This window comes from Aquarana catesbeiana, linkage group LG08 (genome assembly GCF_042186555.1).
Source record: "Aquarana catesbeiana isolate 2022-GZ linkage group LG08, ASM4218655v1, whole genome shotgun sequence".
Taxonomy (NCBI): domain Eukaryota; kingdom Metazoa; phylum Chordata; class Amphibia; order Anura; family Ranidae; genus Aquarana; species Aquarana catesbeiana.
In genome coordinates this window covers 183,049,820-183,071,853 of record NC_133331.1, presented here as the reverse complement: position 1 = coordinate 183,071,853, position 22,034 = coordinate 183,049,820, and positions in this window count along the sequence as shown.

Below are 22,034 nucleotides of genomic sequence, written 5' to 3'. Positions count from 1 at the left end.
AACAATAAGGAAACTAACCTGACAACCAATAGCAACAGAATGAATAGTTGAATATTACAGTTAATATAATATATACATATATAGAATAATATAATGAATAGTAATGAAAGAGAGCACAATAATCTGGCAAACAAGTGCAGAGACATGACTTTAATCTGGAAATTCATGGGAGGAGCAAAGACTTCAAGGTTCAAGACAAACACAGCCCAAGGCAGGATCATCCAATGAATTGTGCAGGGGACTGTCCCACATTCCAGGTGGCTCAGCAAGAAGAATCAGACACAGCAGAGGTCCTGGGTTCAAGTCCAGGCCCTGACAGAATATAAAATATAATAGACAACATAGTAAAACAGAATAGAAAATAAGGGAATAGAATAGAAAAAAATTGAATTGTTACAAATTCAAATCAATTTGAAAACAAAATTGAAATGTGTACATCATATTCCTGCTAATGAAAAAAATGATGGTCATTCAGTCACATGTTGGCTCTAGGTCATGTCACATGTGCTATTAGTTAAGTAATGATAATAACGTGTACATCATATTCCTGTTAATGAAAAAAATGATGGTCATTCTTTTTTTTCTAAAAATTTTGTCTCTAGGTCAGGTCACATGTACTATTAGTGCCCCATCAACATCTGTCACAGTGTACCTGTGCCCAAAAACATCTGTAGTAGTGTATGTGTCCATTCAACATCTATCAGAGTTTACCAGTGCAACCAAACCAAAGATGTTACAGGCATGTACCAGTGTACAAATACATCTGTAATACTAGTGTCCCATCAACATCTGATGTAAAAGCTGAAAACTTTCTTATATGTGAACATTTTTTTTTTCCGAATTCAGACGAATTGCAAATTCAGAAAATTCGAATTGAGTTAGAATACGAATAAACAAAACAAAACAAATTCCGAAAACTAATTCAACAAATTTAATAAACAAAACAAAATTAGTTAAATAATGAATCGAAACAAAACAAATTTTTTCATTTTGCATATGTCTACTACAAATACACCTCTTAAACAGGATTCCTGCCAATGCTAAAAATATGCTATTACAGAAATTACATAAGGCAGGAACCCAGCTATTGGCTTCCTCCACTGTAATCTGCCTATTAACAGTCATCCTGTTTCAAAATAGTCTCAAGACTTTTGAAAAGGTCTTCTTTGAACAAGCAGAAATTCTCAAACAAACCTGTGTTGCCAGGTGGGCTAGCATTTTTTTGTTACCTGTTGTTGCGTTGTGAATCTGAAACCCCTGCATGGGAAACCTTGTAAAGACTTTGCTTTTCATTTAAAAAAAAATGACCTGACAAGCTTTTATAATGGTTGTAAACCCGTGTGTGTGACATTTACCTAAAATAAGTCTTACCTAAAGGTAGTGAAAATACATTAGTTGTAGTGTGCTGATGTCGTCATCGGTGCATGCACTGTGAAGCAAAACGGACTACCGTGCCATTTCTTCCCCCAGTGTGTGCCGTGACTGACGGCTCCCCTGCGCATGCAGAGTGACGTCACATGGCTCCGGACAGTCATAGAGCCGGAGTCCGCAGCCCCAGAAGGAAGAGGGGCGAAGATGGACGCGGCCTGCACAGGGGACAGGGGGCTTTATTTGCAGGTAAGAGTCATATAATGGGCTAGTATGTGGTGCATACTAGCCCATTATGTTTTAATTTGCAGGCCTTGCGGGGAGCAAAAGAGGAAGTAAAACCCCTCAGGGTTTACTTCCTCTTTAAAACACAGTTCAAACTGGCACAGACTTCACTAAAATGCATCTACCACCATCTACCACCAATACTACTAGCTCAGTTATTGTTACCCCCAAAATAGAGGGAGCCTAGAAGCTCCCAATTTAGTTGAATACTAATATGCAACCAACCTTCATCAAATACCGTCCTGGTCGACACTATCCCTCATTAACAGATAGAAAGAAAGAGAATTGTGGAAAATATATTCTACAAATCCATATTCCCTGATTTGGACCACCTTGGGTAAAGCCCAATGATTACTGAGCACCTACTTCTCTTCCCAATGTAATTTACTATTCAGGTTTGGAAAACCTGCAAATGAAAACACAAACTAGCATCACCTTGCTCATTCGTAACTAATGTGTTTATCAGGTACCTGGGTGTCATTGAACTGGGATGTTCCTGGTTCCATAGCTGCAGCCTTACCTGTTGTGCCACGGGAGAGCTCTGGAGCTGTCACACTGTTCTCCCAGCTTGATACATTGCCTTGGACTCACTAGCCCCACCTGCTGCCAGCTGCAGACAATGTACAATCAACCAGCCCATAATTAGCAGCACTTCCTCTTACTCAGTGCCCGTTTGTGTGGACTAGCTCCCTGGGTGTGTTGACAGTGCTGTGATTCTGATTGCCGTGTATGAAATTCCATCTGAATTCTTGATCACTCTCTAGCCTGCTGATTTTTTTTACTTCAACACCAGTTCGTATATGACCTCTGCCTGCCTGACCATTCTCTGGATTTCGATTGTGTACCGCTTTGCCTGATCTGTTGCCCACCTGACCTGCCTGACTATGTTTTCACCAGGATCCTCAGCACACAAGCTCCACTTCGGACACTACCTGCCATAGGTACCTTACATTACAAATGGGCCACAATGGCAGTGGAGCCTACTGAGATTTTAGCCAAGGAAGCTGCCATCTTTGCCTCTGTTTAATCTTCAACTGCCATGGTGCTGCACATGTGATATGACAACAGCCATTGGATGGTTTGACAGTTTGGTGGAGAGCACAGCCAATGTACAGTTAGCATTCCCGGTATGTAACTGTGTTTTGAAACTGTTAAATTGATGGGTTTACTTCCTCTTTAGGGTGATTTTGCATCAGGGACAATTGATTGGAGCTCATGAACAGCGTCTTTCTTCTCTGGACGCTAAGCTAGATGAACTTTGTGCTATGCGTAACCTCCCTGGCAGTATGATTATGTCAGATTTTTTATGCTAAAAGCGGTACAATTATTTTGCATGGAAATATGGCGTTTTATATTGTAGGCCTGTAATTCTTAGGAATAACTCACTTAAATATGTCCAAACCAGAGTCTAGTAGACATCCCAGGTATGATAAAGTTTGAAACACAAAATCATAAATTATAATATGAATAACTATAAACAATAATAATAATATATTTTATTCAATACATTTTAGTCAATAATATAATCAAATCAAAAACACTGAAAAACACTGAAATTTTTTGGGACCAAACAAGGGTGCAATATTACTAGTCGTATTGCTTCAGTAAACATCCTGGGTATGGTAAATTTTGAAACTTGGGACTGCACAAAGTCCGACGTCACAATCAGGACAAAAGAACCTGGTTTTCTTTTGGATTTTCCTTCCAGTGTCATCAGGCTTTGAGCAACAAACCGCGCACATCCTTGTGAGTGCTGACTTTGTTTCAGTTGGTGGGATGTGGTCCATGAAGTGACGACCAATCGGGTGTTCCGGGTTGACAACACCAGCAGCACAACGTCCAGCTCTATATACAGCTTGGTTCAGCAAGATCTGTTCGGCAACTTTCCAAACAAACTCAGCATGAGCCACAGACTTATCACTCTTCCCTCTTCATTGCCTGATCGGCTCTGTCAACACCTCCAATGGTGTTGTTATCACCACTTGTGGTTTCATGATGTATTTCTCACCTTTTGTGATTGGCGACATGTCACGCCGGTTAGCCCTAACGGTTCCATAGGCATCCATTTTGTTCTGTAGAAGGAACTCATAGAGTTCAAGAGATGTGTAAAAATTGTCTGTAGTTACACAATAGCCCTGATTTAGCAATGGCTTAATCAGTGAAATAACTGAAGATGTTACCATTCCATAATTACTGTATTTTTGGTTGAATTTGGTTCCTTTTCCAGTGTATAGGACAGAATTCCAAATGTAACTAGTGCTTGATTCACATAGCATGAAGGATTTGATGCCAAATCTTGCTCTCTTTAACGCCATATATTGTATCCAGCTGAGCCTTCCCTTGTAGGCCATTAGACTTTCATCTATACTGATGTCTCTATCTGGCACATAGCTCTGTTGGAAATTATTTTCTGAATCATTTGATATACCTCCCAAATCTTCTTGAGTTTGGATGCTGGATGAGTAGTTTCATAAAATTCTTCATTATTTTCAAAGTGCAAATACTTCATTATCAGGGAAAATTTGTACTCCGACATGACCGTGCCAAAGAATGGAGTGGCTAGTAATTTATTGGTTGTCCAATACCACTTCTGCAGGGGTTTCCCCACCACTCCTTGAAGAATTATTAGGCCCCGAAATTTCCAAATGTACTCTTTGGTCACTGGTTCCCACTTTCTGCTCCTTGAAAACCTCTGATGCGTAGCAGCTTGTTGCTCTTGGTACTGGTTTGTCTCCGTAACTATTTTTTTCAATAACCTCATCGGTCAAAAATAGTCGGAGGTATGCTAAGGGGTTGTCATCTTCAACATCCACTATGATACCAGGTGCTCCAGTAAATGGGAATCTTGGGGGCACTGTATGATCCGTACCGCAGTCAATAGAGCACCAAGTCCGCACATCACTGAGGTCAGTCGCAGAATCATCGCTGAAATTACTTTCTGTGTCTGATGATGAATTTCCCCACAAATCGCTATCACTCAATTCTGCAAGTGATTCTGTATCGTTATTGTTGTTTTCCAGCATTTCATAAACCGCTTTTGAGGTGGAGGTACGCTTTTTTGATGCCATGGTCGTTCTCCAGTTTCCAGGTAGAAAGTACAGTAAAACTGCAGGCAAGGGCACTGAACAAAGCACTGGGGGGCAAACTGAGGTCAAATTATTTTATACAGTAATGTAATCCAATAAGATTACAATGTATTGTGTGTGTCGCGGTTTATACTTTTTGAATTTGCTGCTGTTCCACCCCCCTGCTTCGCGACGCTCACAGGGATGGGAAGCCGGAACACACAGAGCAATGGGCGGAAAGTCCGGCCGCCGCACACAGCGGGATCCCAGCGACAAGGTAGGTCACCTCTTCCAAGATCTAGCGATGGGTTACTGCTAATGGTACTGAAATTTCACCCCGAGCCACACTCGTGAATACTGCCAAGGAGGTTAAGTCTTGTTTGCCTGGTTCCTCTGCACCTGTCCAGACTCCAGCTCCTACTCCTGCTCCAATCCAACCCGCCTCTTCTGTGCCACCCAAACTTCCCTTGCCTGAAAAATTTGGTGGTGATACTGAGGACTGCAGAGGTTTTTTTTAAATGTTTGCCGTTTTTATTTCTGCAACAACCCTGGGACTTTCAGTACTTCTTCTACCAAAGTGACTTTTGTAATTTCATTGTTAAAAGGGAAAGCCCTGGCATGGGTCTCTCCTTACCTGGAACACAATGATCCTGTGCTGCAAGATGCTGATAGATTTCTGGCTTCTCTCCAGACTGTATTTGGCAAGCCAGATAGAGCTTCTGCAGCTGAGTGCTCACTTTTGGACATACAGCAAGGTACCAGGACTGTGGCACAGTATGTTATTGAGTTCCGTACCCTGGCTGCTGAGACTAATTGGGACTCAAGGGCATTACGTGCAGTTTTCCGTAAAGGTCTTACAGATCGCATTAACCAGTTCCCGCCCGGCCCATAGCAAAATGATGGCCCGACAGTGGTTCAGTTATCCTGACTGAACGTCATATGACGTCTTTCAGGATAACTGCTGGCGCTCCCCCGTGGGGGCGTGCAGTGCGGTGATCGGTGGTGCGGCGTGATAGTCTGACACACCACTACACCAATCTCAGTGAAGAGCCTCTGACGGAGGCTCTTTCTCATGTGATCAGCCATGTCCAATCACGACTGATCACAGTGTAAACAGGAAAAGCCGTGTATCAGCTTTTCCTCACTCACGTCTGATAGACATGAGTAGAGGAGAGCCGATCAGTGGCTCTCCTGACAGGGCAGCCGCCCTGCGGATGCCCACACTGGACCACCAGGGATGCCACCAGGGATGCCGCAAGCAATTTTTGATTACATTTTTTCCTTTAGAAATATTATTTTGCTGCGGGACTGTTATGGACATTGGAAAAATGCACTACTTTACCAGCAGACTAAGGAGACCCCCCCAGGCATGATATTTAAAGGAATATTTCACTTTTATTGTTTCACCTAAAGCATTATTAAAATCACTGCTGCTGAAAAAACAGCCGTTTTTAAAACTTTTTTTGCTTGATACATGTTCCCTGGGGGGGGGGGGGGTGTAGTACCCAGGTCCCTATACACTTTTTATGGTAATAACTTGCATATAAGCCTTTAAAACGAGCACTTTTGATCTTTCATGTTTGTGTCCCGTATAGTTTAACAGTGTTCGCACACATTTTTTGTCTATTCGCATGTTCTAGTGCGAACCGAACCGGGGGTGTTCGTCTTATCCCTACTGCTCGGTAGGTCGATCTTCTTCAGAAGTAGCGAACTGTCTGGAAAGAGCATTGGCTTTCTTGTTCTTATGCCCAAGGACATAAGAACAAAATTAAAACAGGAGAAGAACAGAGCCCATTGAGCTTGACGTGAATTCAAACATTTAGCAGTCTGAAGATACTGCAGGTTTTTATGGTCAGTCAGGATAGAAAAAGGCTTGGGAGCCTCTTCCAGAAAATGTCACCATTCAGACAATGCCAATTTGATAGCCAGTAGTTCTCGATTCCCAACATCATAATTCATCTCCACTGGAGAAAACTTCACTGGATGGATACTACCGGACTTGGGTAGTCTCTGGGACAGCACGGCACCTGCTTCCTTTCCCATATTGTGAAACATCATGGCATACCTACCAATATCACCTCAGACCATGGATCCCAGTTTGTTTTCCGATTCTGGAGAAGGTTTTTGTCACTCTCTACCTCACATCACCCACAAACAGCAGGTCAAACTGAACATGAACCAGACCCTTGATTGAAATTGCCCTCCTTTCTCTGGATACATCCCGTGTTCTCTCCTCAAAAAAAGCAATTTTCAATCGTTACTCCAGAACTCAACAGCTACCTGCTCCTGTTCTTGTTCACGGACAATAGGGATTAGCTTCGAGTTCGAGTCGAACATGAGTTCGACTTGAACATCGGCTGTTCGATCGTTTGATGATTGAACATTATGGAGCGTTCACGCCAAATTCGAGCAGTGCATCATGCCCCATAATGCACTGCGTAATCGCAGTGCATTGCTGGCTGATGATTGGCCAAGCATGCACTATGACCCGCATGCTTTGGCCAATCACAGCACCATCAGAAAAGAGAGCCATAATTGGCCAAAGGCAGGGAACCAAGTATAGCTTAGGGGGTTAAGTCCAAGCCCCACACTATATAAGGCCGCATGCACGTCGGCCTTGTGTAGTGTGCTGCTGGCGGAGAGAGAGATAGAGAGAGAGAGAAAGAGTGTCATTTCATTTACTTTGAGCAGGCAGTTTATTCAGTTAGCTAGATCTCACTGCAGACTGTTCCTGCTGTACTGTTTATAATATACTTCAGACAGGCAATTGATTTAGTTATCTGCAGTGTATTTAGTGTATATATATATATATATATATATATATATATATATACACACTGTATCCAGTTTAGCTAGATCTCACTGCAGACTGTTCCTGGTGTACGTATTCAAATGCACTTTCGGGCAGGCAGGCCAGGCAGGTTATTCAGTGATCTGCAGTGCATAAAATATATATATACTGTCTCCTACATATATATCCACTGCATTCTAGTCTAGCCAAGCCTATATCTGACTGCAGGCCATTGCTGGTGCACATTTTCAAATATACTTTAAGGCAGGCAGACAGGCAATGATTCAGTGATCTGCAGTGCATTAAATATATATACAGTCTCCAACATATATATATCCACTGCATTCCAGTCTAGCCAAGCCTATATCTGACTGCAGGTAGTTCCTGGTGTAAGTTTTCAAATACACTTTCAGGCAGGTGATTCAGTGATCTGCCGTGCATAAAATATAAACAGTCTCCTACATATATATCCACTGCATTCCCGTCTAGCCAAGCCTATAACTGACTGCAGGCCATTGCTGGTGTACATTTTCAAATACACTTTCAGGCAGACAGGCAAGTGATTCAGTGATCTGAAGTGCATTAAATATACATACACTCTCCAACATATATATATATCCACTGCATTCTAGTCTAGCCAAGCCTATATCTGACTGCAGGCCATTGCTGATGTTCGTTTTCAAATACACTTTCAGGCAGGCAGGCAGGTGATTCAGTGATCTGCAGTGCATAAAATATATATACTGTCTCCTACATATATATCCACTGCATTCTAGTCTAGCCAAGCCTATACCTGACTATAGGCCATTCATGGCGTAATTTTTCTAGTAAATTTCAGGTGCTGTTTTGCTAATCCAATTTTACAGCATGTCTGGAAGGCCACCAGGGAAAGGCAGACACTCACAGGCCACTGAGAGGGTAAGCAGGCTCTGTGTCTACAGCCAACAGTGCTGGTCATGGACATGGTGCATCCTCAGCACGTGGCTGTGGGGCACGCTTGTCCTTTTTTTGACAGCTGGCCGTGTTGAGCCACAACATGCGGAAGAGTTGGTAGAGTGGATCACAAAGCCATCCTCATCCTCCTCCATTCTCTGTCACCCAGGCTAAGACAAGTTTGACTGCCAATGCAGCTACCAAAGTGGCCTATTCCATTGGCTCAATGGCATCAGTCACTCCTTCCCTAGCCCCACCATCATGTCCTGAGGAGTCCCCCGAACTGTTCAACCACGGTGTCGGGTACATGCTGCAGGAGGATGAGCAGTGTCTTGAAGGCTCCGATGATGGTACCCAGGTTGAGGATGAAGGCAGTAACGTGATCCCAGAGAGAGGGGGTGCCCAAGCAGGACAAGAAACTGGCAGTTATGTTCCCCCAGCTGCAGCATAGTGCCAGGTTTGCTCCAGGTCTGGTATGGATATTAAGGGGAACCCCGCTCGGAAATTTTTAAAAAATGGCATGGGGTCCCCCTCAAAATCCATACCAGATCCTTCAGGTCTGGTATGGATTTTAAGGGGAACCCCGCGCCAAAATTTTTTAAAAAATGGCGTGGGATCCCCCCAAAAAAACCATACCAAACCCTTATCCGAGCACGCAACCTGGCAGGCCACAGGAAAAGAGGGGGAACCAGAGAGTGTCCCCCTCCTAAACCATACCAGGCCACATGCCCTCAACATTGGGAGGGTGCTTTGGGGTAGCCCCCAAAGCACCTTGTCCCCATGTTGATGGGGAGAAGGGCCTCATCCCCACAACCCTTGCCTGGTGGTTGTGGGGGTCTGCGGGTGGGGGGCTTATCGGAATCTGGCAGTCCCCTTTAACAAGGGGACCCCCAGATCCCAGCCCCCCTCTGTTTGAAATGGTAACGGGTACATTGTACCCATACCATTTCACAAAAAAAGTGTGAAAATGGTAAAAAAAAAACCACACAATGTGGGAGAAGTCCTTTATTAAGAAAATTAAAAAAAAAAAAACAACTGTCCTACGTAGTCCTTTCACCTCCACCGATGGACCGAAAAAAAATAAAGAAGATCTGCCTCCATGGGAGGCACACACCATATGATATGTCCTCACGGGTGACAGCTCTTTTAAAACTGTGGGCAAGGCCACACGGTGTCGTCGCCGGGTGACCTCGCCCCCTCTGATGCACAGGAACATCCCTATGGCTTTCCCATAGACTTTAACGGTGTTCGCATGTTCAAACAAATTTTTTGCCTGTTCGCATGTTCTGGTGCAAACAGAACAGGGGGTTCGGCCCATCCCTAGTGACCCAGAGGACTCCGGACCGAATGCCTCAGCAAATCTAGGCTGCATGGGCTTCCTGATCCCGCAAAGCCTGCAAAAGGACCCTCCGATTCATGGTATCAAGGAGAGAGATCAGTACTGGCTGGCAAACCTTCTTGATCCACGTTACAAGGGTAAGGTTGCGTAACTTATCCAGCATTCACAGAGGGAGCAGAGGATGAAACATCTTCGGGAGGCCTTGCAGAAAGGTTTGTGCAATGCGTTTTTAGAGCCTAGGAGGTTGCAATTTCCTGGTCCTCCTGGACAACGTGTTGCTGAGGCTTTGGTCAGTCACAGAAGGAGCAGTGAAGAAGGTGGCCTTCTGACCTATGCGTTCAAGCTATTTTTTAGTCCACAGCCCCAAGGTCTTATCAGTTCCAGCAACCATCGCTAGCATCTGATTTACATGGTGCAGGAATACCTTGGGGCAAGATCAGACTTGGAGACCTTTCCAACCAAAAATCCACTGGGTTACTGGGTCTTGAGGATGGCTCACTGGCCAGAGCTTGCAGAGTATGCAATTGAGCTACTGGCCTGTCCTGCATCCAGCGTTCTATCTGAACGCACATTCAGTGCTACTGGAGGCTTTGTATCCGATCAGAGTGCGCCTGTCCACAGACTCGGTTGATCAGCTCACCTTCATAAAAATGAATCAGTCTTGGATCACCAGTAGGAATGAGCTTCGAGTTCGAGTCAAACTCATGTTCAACTCGAACATTGGCCGTTTGCCAGTTCGCCGAACAGCGAACAATTTGGGGTGTTCGTGGCAAATTCGAAAGCCGCGGAATACCCTTTAAAAGTCTATGGGAGAAATCAAAAGTGCTAATTTTAAAGGCTTATATGCATGGTATTGTCATAAAAAGTGTTTGGGGACCTGGGTCCTGCCCCAGGGGACATGGATCAATGCAAACAAAGTTTTAAAAACGGCTGTTTTATCGGGAGCAGTGATTTTAATAATGCTTAAAGTGGAACAATAAAAGTGTAATATTTCTTTAAATTTTGTACCGGGGGGGGGGGGGGTGTCTATAGTATGCCTGTAAAGGGGCGCATGTTTCCCGTGTTTAGAACAGTCTGACAGCAAAATGACATTTCAAAGGAAAAAAGTCATTTAAAACTACTCACGGCTATTAATGAATTGTCGGTCCGACAATACACATAAAAGTTCATTGATAAAAATGGCATGGGAATTCCCCACAGAGGAACCCCGAACCAAAATTTTTAAAAAAATGGCGTGGGGGTCCCCCTAAATTCCATACCAGGCCCTTTAGGTTTGGTATGGATATTAAGGGGAACCCCGGCCAAAATTTAAAAGAAAAATGGTGTGGGGTCCCCCTCAAAATCTATACCAGACACTTCAGGTCTGGTATGGATTTTAAGGGGAATCCCGCACCAAAAAAAAAAAATGGCGTGGGGTCCCCCCCCAAAAATCCATACCAGACCCTTATCCAAGCATGCAACCTGGCAGGCGGCAGGAAAAGAGGGGAGGATGAGAGAGAGCCCCCCCCTCCTGAACTGTACCAGGCCACATGCCCTCAACATTGGGAGGGTGCTTTGGGGTAGCCCTCCAAAGCACCTTGTCCCCATGTTGATGGGGACAAGGGCCTCATCCCCACAACCCTTGGCCGGTGGTTGTGGGGGTCTGCAGGTGGGGGGCTTATCGTAATCTGGAAGCCCCCTTTAACAAGGGGACCCCCAGATCCCAGCCTCCCCTGTGTGAAATGGTAAGCGGGTACAAAAGTACCCCTACCATTTCACAAAAAAATGTCAAAAATGTTAAAAATGACAAGAGACAGTTTTTGACAATGCCTTTATTTAAAGTCTTCTTCTTTCTTCTTCCCGGGCCATTCTGCATCCATGATGGGAGGCTCCTGCTGTGTGACGCTTCTCGTCTTCTGACAGTTCTTAAATAATGGAGGGTGGGGCCACCCGGTGACCCCGCTCCCCCTCTGACACACGGGGAGTAGTTTTAAATGACTTTTTTCCTTTGAAATGTCACTTTGCTGTCAGACTGTTCTAAACACGGGAAACATGCACCCCTTTACAGGCATACTATAGACACCCCCCAGGTACAAAATTTAAAGGAATATTACACTTTTATTGTTTCACCTTAAGCATTATTAAAATCACTGCTCCTGAAAAAACGGCCGCTTTTAAAACTTTTTTTTTACATTGATCCATGTGGTCCCCAAACACTTTTTATGACAATAACTTGCATATAAGCCATTAAAATTAGCACTTTTGATTATTCATGTTCGAGTCCCACAGACTTTAACGGTGTTCGCGTGTTCGAACAAATTTTTTGCCTGTTCGTATGTTCTGGTGCGAACTGAACAGGGGGGTGTTCGGCTCATCCCTAATCACCAGCTACCAAGCACCTGATTCTGATGTTACTGATTCATTTTTTATGAATGTGAGATCCTTTGAAGACTGCCTATGCTGATGCTTAGTGACTATCCTGTTATGCTGAGTGACTATCCTATTCCTCCTCAATGTTCATGTTGATAGCTTCTAAGAACATTTTTGGTTCTGGGCACCACCACCAGTGCTTAAAGCCCAATTTTTCTGCCCCTGTTTAACAGGGGCGTGTAATCACAATTTTTGATGTAATATTTTGCAGCAGGGCTCGTTCCTGCACTCAACTAGAGTATCTGTGAAGGGTTGCAGTGTTGCGGCACCAGTGCCTAAAGCCCCCTAAAGCCCAATTTTTCTGCCCCTGTGTAACAGGGGCGTGTAATTACAATTTTTTATCTAATATTTCACAGCAGGGCCGGTTTCTGCGCCCACCAAGAGTAACTATGAGGGCTTACAGTGTTGTGGCAACACCACCACCAAAGGCCCAATTTTTCTGACTCTGTTCAACAGGGGCATGTAATGACAATTCTTGATATAATATTTCACAGCAGGGCCCGTTCCAGTGCCCACCAAGAGTAACTGTGAGGGCTTTCAGTGTTGTGGCAACACCACCACCAAAGGCCCAATTTTTCTGACCCTGTTCAACAGGGGCATGTAATTACAATTCTTGACATAATATTTCACAGCAGGGCCCATTCCAGCACCCACCAAGAGTAACTGTGAGGGCTTACAGTGTTCTGGTACCACCAACACCTAAGGCCCAAATTTCTGCAGATATAGGGCAGGCCGTATAGTATATACAGGTGGTCCCCCTACTTTCAAAAATCCGACTTACAAACGACTTCTACTTACAAACGGAGGGAGACAACAGGAAGTGAGAAGAAATCTACCCCTAGAAAGGGAAATTCTCTCCTGTAAGAGTTAATATGGGAAAAAGGTGTCTCCACTGATGCTTTATTATCACCAATCCTTGTTTCCCTATAAACCCCAAATTTTCAAAATCCAATTGTCATTGGGACAGAAAGTGAGGAGAAATCTTCTGAACAGGGGCACAGACAGCAAAAAAAAAATGTTACAGGGGTGATGATAACCCTTCCCTATGTTATCCAAAAAGCTTAAAAATAGATTTTTTGGCTGGAGCTACACTTAAAAAAATGTACCTGTTCCAAATTACAAACAGATTCAACGTAAGAACAAACTTACAGTCTCTGTCTTGTTTGGACCGCCTGTATACTGCTGTTCAGAGTATATATGGCCTGGGGGCCCCACGCCTTTTGGGTGCGTGGTTCCCCTTAATATACATACAAGACCCATAGGGCCTGGTAATGGGCTGGAGGGTTACCCATGCCGTTTTTCTCAATAATTTTCATCCATATTGCCGGGACCTGACATTACATTACAGCTGCAAGCAGTTTTAAATTACTTTTATTCCTTTAAAAATGTAATTTTGTGCAGGGACTGTTCTAAACATGGGAAACACGTGCCACTTTACAGGCATACTATAGACACCCCCCCAGGTACGATATTTAAAGGAATATTTCACTTTTTTTTTACTTCAAGCATCATTAAAATCACTGCTCCCGAAAAAGCGGCTGTTTTTACAACTTTTTTTTGCATTGATACATGTCCCCTGGGGCAGGACCCGGGTCCCCAAACCCTTTTTAGGACAATAACTTGCATATTAGCCTTTAAAATTTGCACTTTTGATATCTTACATTTGAGTCCCAAAGACTTTAACGGTGTTCGAATGTTTGTGCGAACTTTCGGTCAGTTTGCATGTTCTGGATGCGAACCGAACCGGGGGGTGTTCAGCTCATCCCTAATGGACAACATGAGTTTGAAGTCTCTAAGATTTTGAATTCTAGAAGGCGGGGTCGTGGCCTACAGTATCTGATTCATTGGAGAGGATATCCCATCACAGACTGTTCCTGGGTCCAAGCCAAAGATTTGTATGCCCCTGTTCTTATTTGAGACTTCCATGCCTCCTTTCCCACAAAGTCCCGATGGGCACCCGGAGGGGTCCACTGGGGAGGGGGCCCTCTAATGTACCTGGGTGTCATTGAACTGGGATGTTCCTGGTTCCACAGCTGCAGCCTTTCCATTTGTGCCACGGGTGGGCTCTGGAGTTGTTGGAATGTTCTCCCAGCTTGATGCATTACCTTGGACTCACTAGCCCCACCTGCTGCCAGCTGCAGACAATGTACAATCAAGCAGCCCATAAATAGCAGCGGAAGCACTCAAGCGGAGTGTGGGACGTTCCATGACATTGGTGGCAAGCAGCGGGAAAGCTTCCTGCAGTCTGGGACATCCAAACTTCCATCTGGATCCAAGGTCCAGATAGCAGGAGAGGAGAGGTACAGATACCAACCGCCATGGATGAGGAATTCAGAAGGAGGTTGCAAGAGATGCAGCACAGAGGACCAGTATCGGAGCAGGTCCTGCTGGGATGGTGTGATTCTATTCGCTGCAAACTCTGGAAGGAAGTGCTAGCCCGTGAGCAGCGACACCAGGGAAAAGTTCTCCCCTCCATCGAGGAAAGATACTGGTCGCAGTACGGACTGCGGGTGCGGTTTTTGGGAGAAAAACCACACAAGAAGCAGACAGCTGAATTAAGCAGGCTGGTCTGGGCAGAGATAAAGCTGGATGAGAGCTACAGAGCCCTCCGGTGGCATGTATCCCAAGCATGTCCCTGGATAGTGGATGACAGCCCAATGGAAGGCTTAAGCTACGGCGGCTTGGGACTGTTGTATGTGAAGCTGACAGGGGACTCTAACTTTGGGAGTGATTTGGAGTGGCGGGTGGACGAAATCATGGATTTCAGAGAAGGGCTACTGAACATTTCGGAAGTGCACTGGGCACAGGAAGATTTGGAGTTTCTGGCCGTTCAGGAATGGGAGCTAGAGATCGCCTACAGATGGCTGCTAGACATTGCTCAGTGCCAGGGCTGGGCTCCCTTTGCCTGGGACTATCAGGAAATACCAGCTGACAACCCTGAAATCCTGGCTGAAGAGTCTGCAATGTGGCAGAGCAATAGTGTGCTTTGCCAACCTGCCCCTGCAGCTATGGAGGCGGAGGTCTTATGGCGGATGCAGCAAGTGCTGACTGACCTTAATGATCCTGTTTCTGCATGGGATGATCTTGGATGGAGGAATGTGCCTGTCCAGCAGCATGCCAGAGAATCTGCAGTGGAAAATCTGGAGATTGCCGTCCCCAAACCTGAAGTGCTGACAACAGGGCAGAGCTCTGCTAACCTCTGCCCAGCACTGATAGCATCTTCTGGATTCCACGGACAGGAGATGGTGAACCTCCATCCCTAGACACCAGTTGCAGAGACAGGGGATTTGATAGACTTTTCTGCTGAGGAAGAACCATCGGCTGAGCCCCCAGCAGAAGAGTTGGGATTAGGGCCAAACTTCATTGTGCTCTGCTCAGCACTGATGGCATCTTCTGAGTTCCACAGACAGGAGATGGTGAACCTCTATCCCCAGACATCAGTTGCAGAGACATGGGATTTGATAGACTTTTCTGCTGAGGAAGAACAACCTGATGAGCCTCCAGCAGAAGAGCTGCTATCAGGGCCAAAGTTCACTGTGCTCTGCCCAGCACCAACAGTGGCTTAGGCCTTCTTGAGAGAAGAGGTAGTCGGCCTTTCTCCCACAACACTGACAGGGACATGTGATTTTCTGACAGCAGCATCTATGGAGTTACAACAAACTTCTCCAGCTGAAGATCTGGTAACTGGTCAGAGGGTCCAAGACCTCTGCCCCACACCTGCAGCAATTGTGGAGGCCCAAGTTGAGGAGGTGGCAGTCTATCACGATCTGCAGATCAGGATCCAAGGAGAGAATGCAGTCATCACCTCACAACTGCAGCTTGATCTGGTGTCGGGGGATGGGGCTTCAGTTCCCACCTGTATACCCCAGGGATGCTGGGCAGTCGGCCCAGATCCCCAACAGCAGTATGGAGTGAGCTCAGTCCCCCTCTCTTCTCTCCAGCGGCAGAAAGGACTCCAGGGAGAAGGGCCAGTCCAGGCCTCTCCCCAGCGGCAGATATGTTCTCTGAGAGAGGCAGAGGTTGGCTGGGTGAGTAATACTCTGTTTGGAATAATTTATTTGGGGTACTGTGTGGGTACAGGCAGTAGAGGACTGGAACTATGGACTAACTTCGGAGTCAACCCGTCTGGGGTCTCCTCCTGTGTTAGTCTCCTGCCGAAAGGGGAGAAATGTGACAGACCTAGCCGGGACAGAGGCTGTTGGAGAGGACTGAATGCAAGCCTGTTGCCTATTGATTATGGGCCCTAGCATTTGGGGGAATGGTGCTCTCTGTGAGCTGTATGCCTGGGGACCCTGGGGTTGGTGTTACTTTGGATTCAGCTCCATGTCCCCCCAAAACACACAGACTCTGGGAACCCTTTATATGCCATATTAGAATGATAAGACTGAATTATACTGTTGGGACACATCCTGTGAGGAGATGCTGGTGTCATCCACTCCAACTACCTGTGTTTATGTTAATTGAATGAGCTGATCACATTGTCCTCTATACAATGTAGGAGATGGGACGACTCCTTTTGGAGCTGCTGCTATTGTGAGAAGGTGCCCTGTGATAATTAACTCAGTCTGGGCAAAAGGTCATGTCTCAATCACCTAGGCTGTATAAAGGATTAGTTAATTAGCTCATGTTAATTAGGTTAATTAGGTTACAGTTGTATTGTTAGAGGAGGTTCCAACGACATATAAAGTCTTGTAATTTTGATTCTAAATAAAGTCAGTTCATGGTAGCAACAAGCAAGTGTCGCCTTGTTTTGTGCTCAGAGAGGTTGGAATATCTGATATCTGTATACAGACTGGGAGGAAGTGGTATATGATGGAAGTACTCAAGCGGAGTGTGGGATGTTCCGTGACACTGGACTTGATATGTTAACTTTATTTGTCCCTACATTGTACTTTGTTATAAATCTTTAATAAAAATGACAAATACTGGGGGTTATTTACTAAAAGAAAATCCACTTTGCATTGAAAGTGCACTGAAAGTAAAGTTGCTGTAGATCCGAAGGGGACGTGCAAGGAAAATAAAAAACAGCATTTTAGCTTGCACATGATTGGATGATAAAATCAGCAGAGCTTCCACTCATTTCAGATCTACCCCTTAGATTTAGAGCGACTGCACTTCCAAGTGCACTTTCAGTGCAAAGTGGATTTGCCTTTCGTAAATAACCCCCAGTGTGTGTTTGTGTGTGTGTGTGTGTGTGTATACTGTGTATATATATTACACAGTGTATATATAAAATAAATGGTGGCTCAGCATTTCCAGCCTTCAGGATCGTCATGCGTGCTTTTTGTTGGATCATCATGATCAATAATGGATCTACATATCTACATCATTGGATGTAGTGAATGATCTACATAATGGGACATTATATGTGAGTTTTGATACTTTTTTTAAAAAAAGAACTTTTTCAAATATGTCTGTTTTTACTTTTTTTTTTTTTTTTGTGAATTTACCCTTGTGAGTAACCAAGACCCTCACATCCACCTGGCCAGAGATGTGGGAAGAGGCTTTTGTCTCCATCAACATGGCAAGGTACCCTCCCCATGGTAAAGGCATCTGGCCATGGAGTAGTTCAGAAAGGGTGGAAACGTGTAGGCTTACCGCCCCCCTTTCCTGGCCAGCAAGGCTACATGTATAGATAAAGGTTTAGTATAGAATGGTGGGGGAGCCTTTCCCAAACTAGACCTTCCTCATGGATACAAATCTGGTATAGCTGTTAAGGGTATGGTATAGATGCTGCTTTGTCTTCTAACAGAACGGAGAAGCCAGGAAGTGACATCTAACAGCAAATGTTTTCATCCTTCTCTTTTATATTTTAGCAAAAGTTGGGTAATATTGCATTTGTGTACCATAAAATTAAGTTGAATGTATTTTTTTCTGAACATTTGCATTTGATAAACTTTGAATTTTGGAATTGTTAAGGGATAGCTTTCCGCTAAAGAATAATAATATGTGTTTAGAGAACTGTCACAAGGAATTCGTATGGGCTGACTGTAGCCCTCTCCTTCCTACAGATCTCAAAAAGTACACAGGAAGTATTATTATTATTATTATTATTATTATTATTATTATTATTATATCATCATCCTAAATTTAGCCTAAGTCTCTAAAAATGAAAACTATACCCTTGGCTTGTATGAAAGAATAAGTACACTGCCTGATGATATTATTCTTCAGATTATGTACACTTCAAGGTCAGTTCATTATCTGAAAAACAAATGAACTATTTGCCTGACCTGTATTTTTAGCTTTTCATATATAACTGCCTGCACCACAGGGTTTTTAATTAGTATGAGGTCCAGACTCTCCACATATTCTCATTTATTAGTCATACAATCCAACTCTGAAACTCACATAATTATGCTTTACATTCAATCAATGTGTAGGAAAGAAAATGAAAGAACATGTTTTATGAAATTAACTTGAGCTATTGGGAGATTTTTGCAAACTTTGCTATTCTTCTTCTTCAAGGCTGAAGGAGATGAATATATTTCTCGAAAATGTGCTATTCAGAGGTCTCTTAAATGCAGTTACTTCATAGAAAATGGCTGTAAGATAATGAGTTATCTTACAGCAGGTTGATACCGTAGGTTGATACTTCTAGATATGTGACTACAGCTGGAGGTTTTATGATTTTTGAGAGGGTACTGAAGTCTACTTCCTCCAGCTGTACACCTCAGCTTCCTTAACAGCTTCACCACACAGTACACTATAGTTGAACTGAAGCTTAAATACAGTGGCCACTTCCCCGTGCTTAGAGATAACAACACAATACTCACTCACAATCTCTATGGTGCAGATATCACTCATTGCAGTGAATCTGCAAAACATGTTGTGCTTTGAATGACTTGAGCAATTGAGCAGTGTTTTCCAAGCTTTGTTTAGTAATTTAACACCATCACAAACGTTGCAGCACCTAAGCATCACTATTAATACTTAAATTAGACCCAGAAACATTTTTCATGCTTTTTTGTGTTAAAGCGATTTAAAGTCTCATTTTAAAAATAAATAAATAACAAAATTGTTATACTTACCTCCTCTGTGCAGTGGTTTTGCACAAAGCAGCCTGGATTCTCCTCTTCTCGGGTCCCTCTTCGCTACTTCTGGCCCCTCCCTCCTGGCGAGTGCCCCCACAGCAAGCAGCTTGCTATGGGGGCACCCGAGCCGAGTCACAGCTCTGTGTGTCCATTCAGACATGGGGCCCTGGCCCTGCCCCCTCTCTCTTCTGATTGACTAGCTGACTTTGACAGCTGCAGGAGCCAATGGCACTGCTGCTGTGTTTCAGCCAATCAGGAGAATTCCGGATAGCTAAGACATTTGTGGACATCGCTGGAGAGAGATGGGACTCAGGTAAGTAATTAAGGGGTGCTGGGGAAGCTGCTACAACCAGAAGGTTTTTTATATTAATACATAGATGCATTAAGATAAAAAATCTGCTGCTTTTACAACTCCTTTAAGTGCATGCATTCAAAGTAATATGTACTTGTTACATATCAAGGTGATTATTACCTTTTATATCAGATCAGAAACAACAAAATGTTCCAGATGCTGAGCCTTATAGAGAAATTCACTGTCCACGGACCAATCTGATGCATCCATCACTAAAGCACACACAGTAACTAGAGATGTAAATGGAGATGAAGACAGCACTATCTCAGTGGGAACATGAAATTTCCAGTGATACAGTACCAATCCAATAATGAAGGCTAAAAGTAATTTATTGGAACAAGGATTGCAGATAATACATTACCAGGCCGGTGTGGATGGATGTTCGTAGGCTAATGTCTGCTGGATTCGGTGGGCAGGAAGGTGGAAATAAACCGCCATTGTGCAACAACCAGCCGCTGGTGCAGGGCCATAGATGCTTGGGAGCCATGTGATGTCACCGAGACACCGCAACACCAAGGCAGAAGAGCTGGGCCCAAGGGAGCTGGCAATCAAACAAGCCTGGAATGCAGAGAGAGCTTGTTGTAGTGATGACGCGTATGCACTTTGTCAAGTCAAGGATATAGCAGCAACAGAGGAATTTAAAGCTAATTGTGATGGGATGGGGAGTGGGCAGAGGAATTCATAGACCCAGAAAGTAATTAACCCACATTGTCCATCCCTCCACAAGGCTGAAAAGCTTGAATATACATACAATTATATCATTTAATATTAGGTATATAAGAATACATTTGTTTTATATAACATTGTGATACCAATTTAAAGACAAATAAAAATAAAACACATATGAAAATTAGAATAATCAACAATAAACCATAAATCGATGCCTAGTGTATGTCTTAATGCATGTTATATTCAGAATCAACTATCAAAATACATAAATAAATACATTTTTGGTTTAAGAGATTTTTCTAAAATATTAAATATATATATTGCCAGTATAAATGGGTAATTTATGAAATATATATATGAACTTGTTATGAAAACAATTATTATCTCTATATTTAAAGGAAAACACATTAACAGTTAAAATTAAAAATGAAACCATAAACAGAGTGACAGCATGAGGACACCATATCCAATACCGAACAGCAATGTATTGTGGTGGTGCCTATTAAGGATGAGCCGAACACCCCCCCCCCCCGTTTGGTTCGCACCAGAACATCCAAACAATCAAAACATTCAGAAGAACACACGAACACCGTTAGTCTATGGGACACGAACATGGAAAAATCAATAGTGCTCATTTTTAAAGGCTTATATGCAAGTTATTGTCATAAAAAGTGTTTGGGGACCTGGGTACTGCCCCAGGGGACATGCATCAATGCAAAAAAAAGTTTTAAAAATGGCCATTTTTTCAAGAGCAGTGATTTTAATAATAGTGAAACAATAAAAATATTCCTTTAAATATTGTGCCTGGGGGTGTCTATAGTATGCCTGTTTAAGTAGCGCAGTTTTCCCGTGTTTAGAACAGTACAGGTGACCCCGCCTTCCTCTGATGTCACGAGGCACCCATTTACGCCAACGGGTGGCTCCTCCCTCAGCTATATAAGAGCTGTCACCAAGAAGAAGTGTCACTTGGCGGGAGCCTCCCATGGAGGCGGAGGTGTTGCTTTTTTTTTTTCTGTTCATCGAGCGGCGTGATAGAAGATGAATGGACATTGTGGGGCTTTTTTTTTTTTTAATAAAGGACTTGTCCCTAAGTGTCTCCTGTCTTTTTTACTATTTTTGACACTTTCTTTTGTGAAATGTTAGGGGTACCCCTTATCAATTCACATGGGGGGGCCGGGATCTGGGGGTCCCCTTGTTAAAGGGGCTTCCAGATTCTGATAAGCCCCCCTCCCGCATACCCCCACAACCACCGGGCCAGGGTTGTGGGGATGAGGCCCTTGTCCCCATCAACATGGGGACAAGGTGCTTTGGGGGGCTACTCCAAAGCACCCTCTCCATGTTGAGGGCATGTGGCCTGGTATGGTTCAGGAGGGGGGGCTCTCTCTCATCCCACCTCTTTTCCTGCAGCCTGCCAGGTTGCGTGCTCAGATAAGGGTCTGGTATGAATTTTATGGGACCCCTACGCTTTTTTTTTTAATTTTTGGTTCGGGGTTCCCCTTAATATTCATACTAGATCCAAAGAGCCTGGTAATGGACTGGGGGGAACCCATGCCATTTTTTTTCAAGGAGTTTTATCTATATTGCCGAGACCCGACAATTCATTACAGCCGCAATGACTTTTTTTCCTTTTAGAAATGTAATTTCGCTGTGGTACTGTTCTAAACACGGGAAAACTGCGCCACTTTACAGGCATACTATAGACACCCCTCAGGCATGATATTTAAAGGAATATTTCATTTTTATTGTTTCATTCTAAGCATTATTAAAATCACTGCTCCCGAAAAACGAC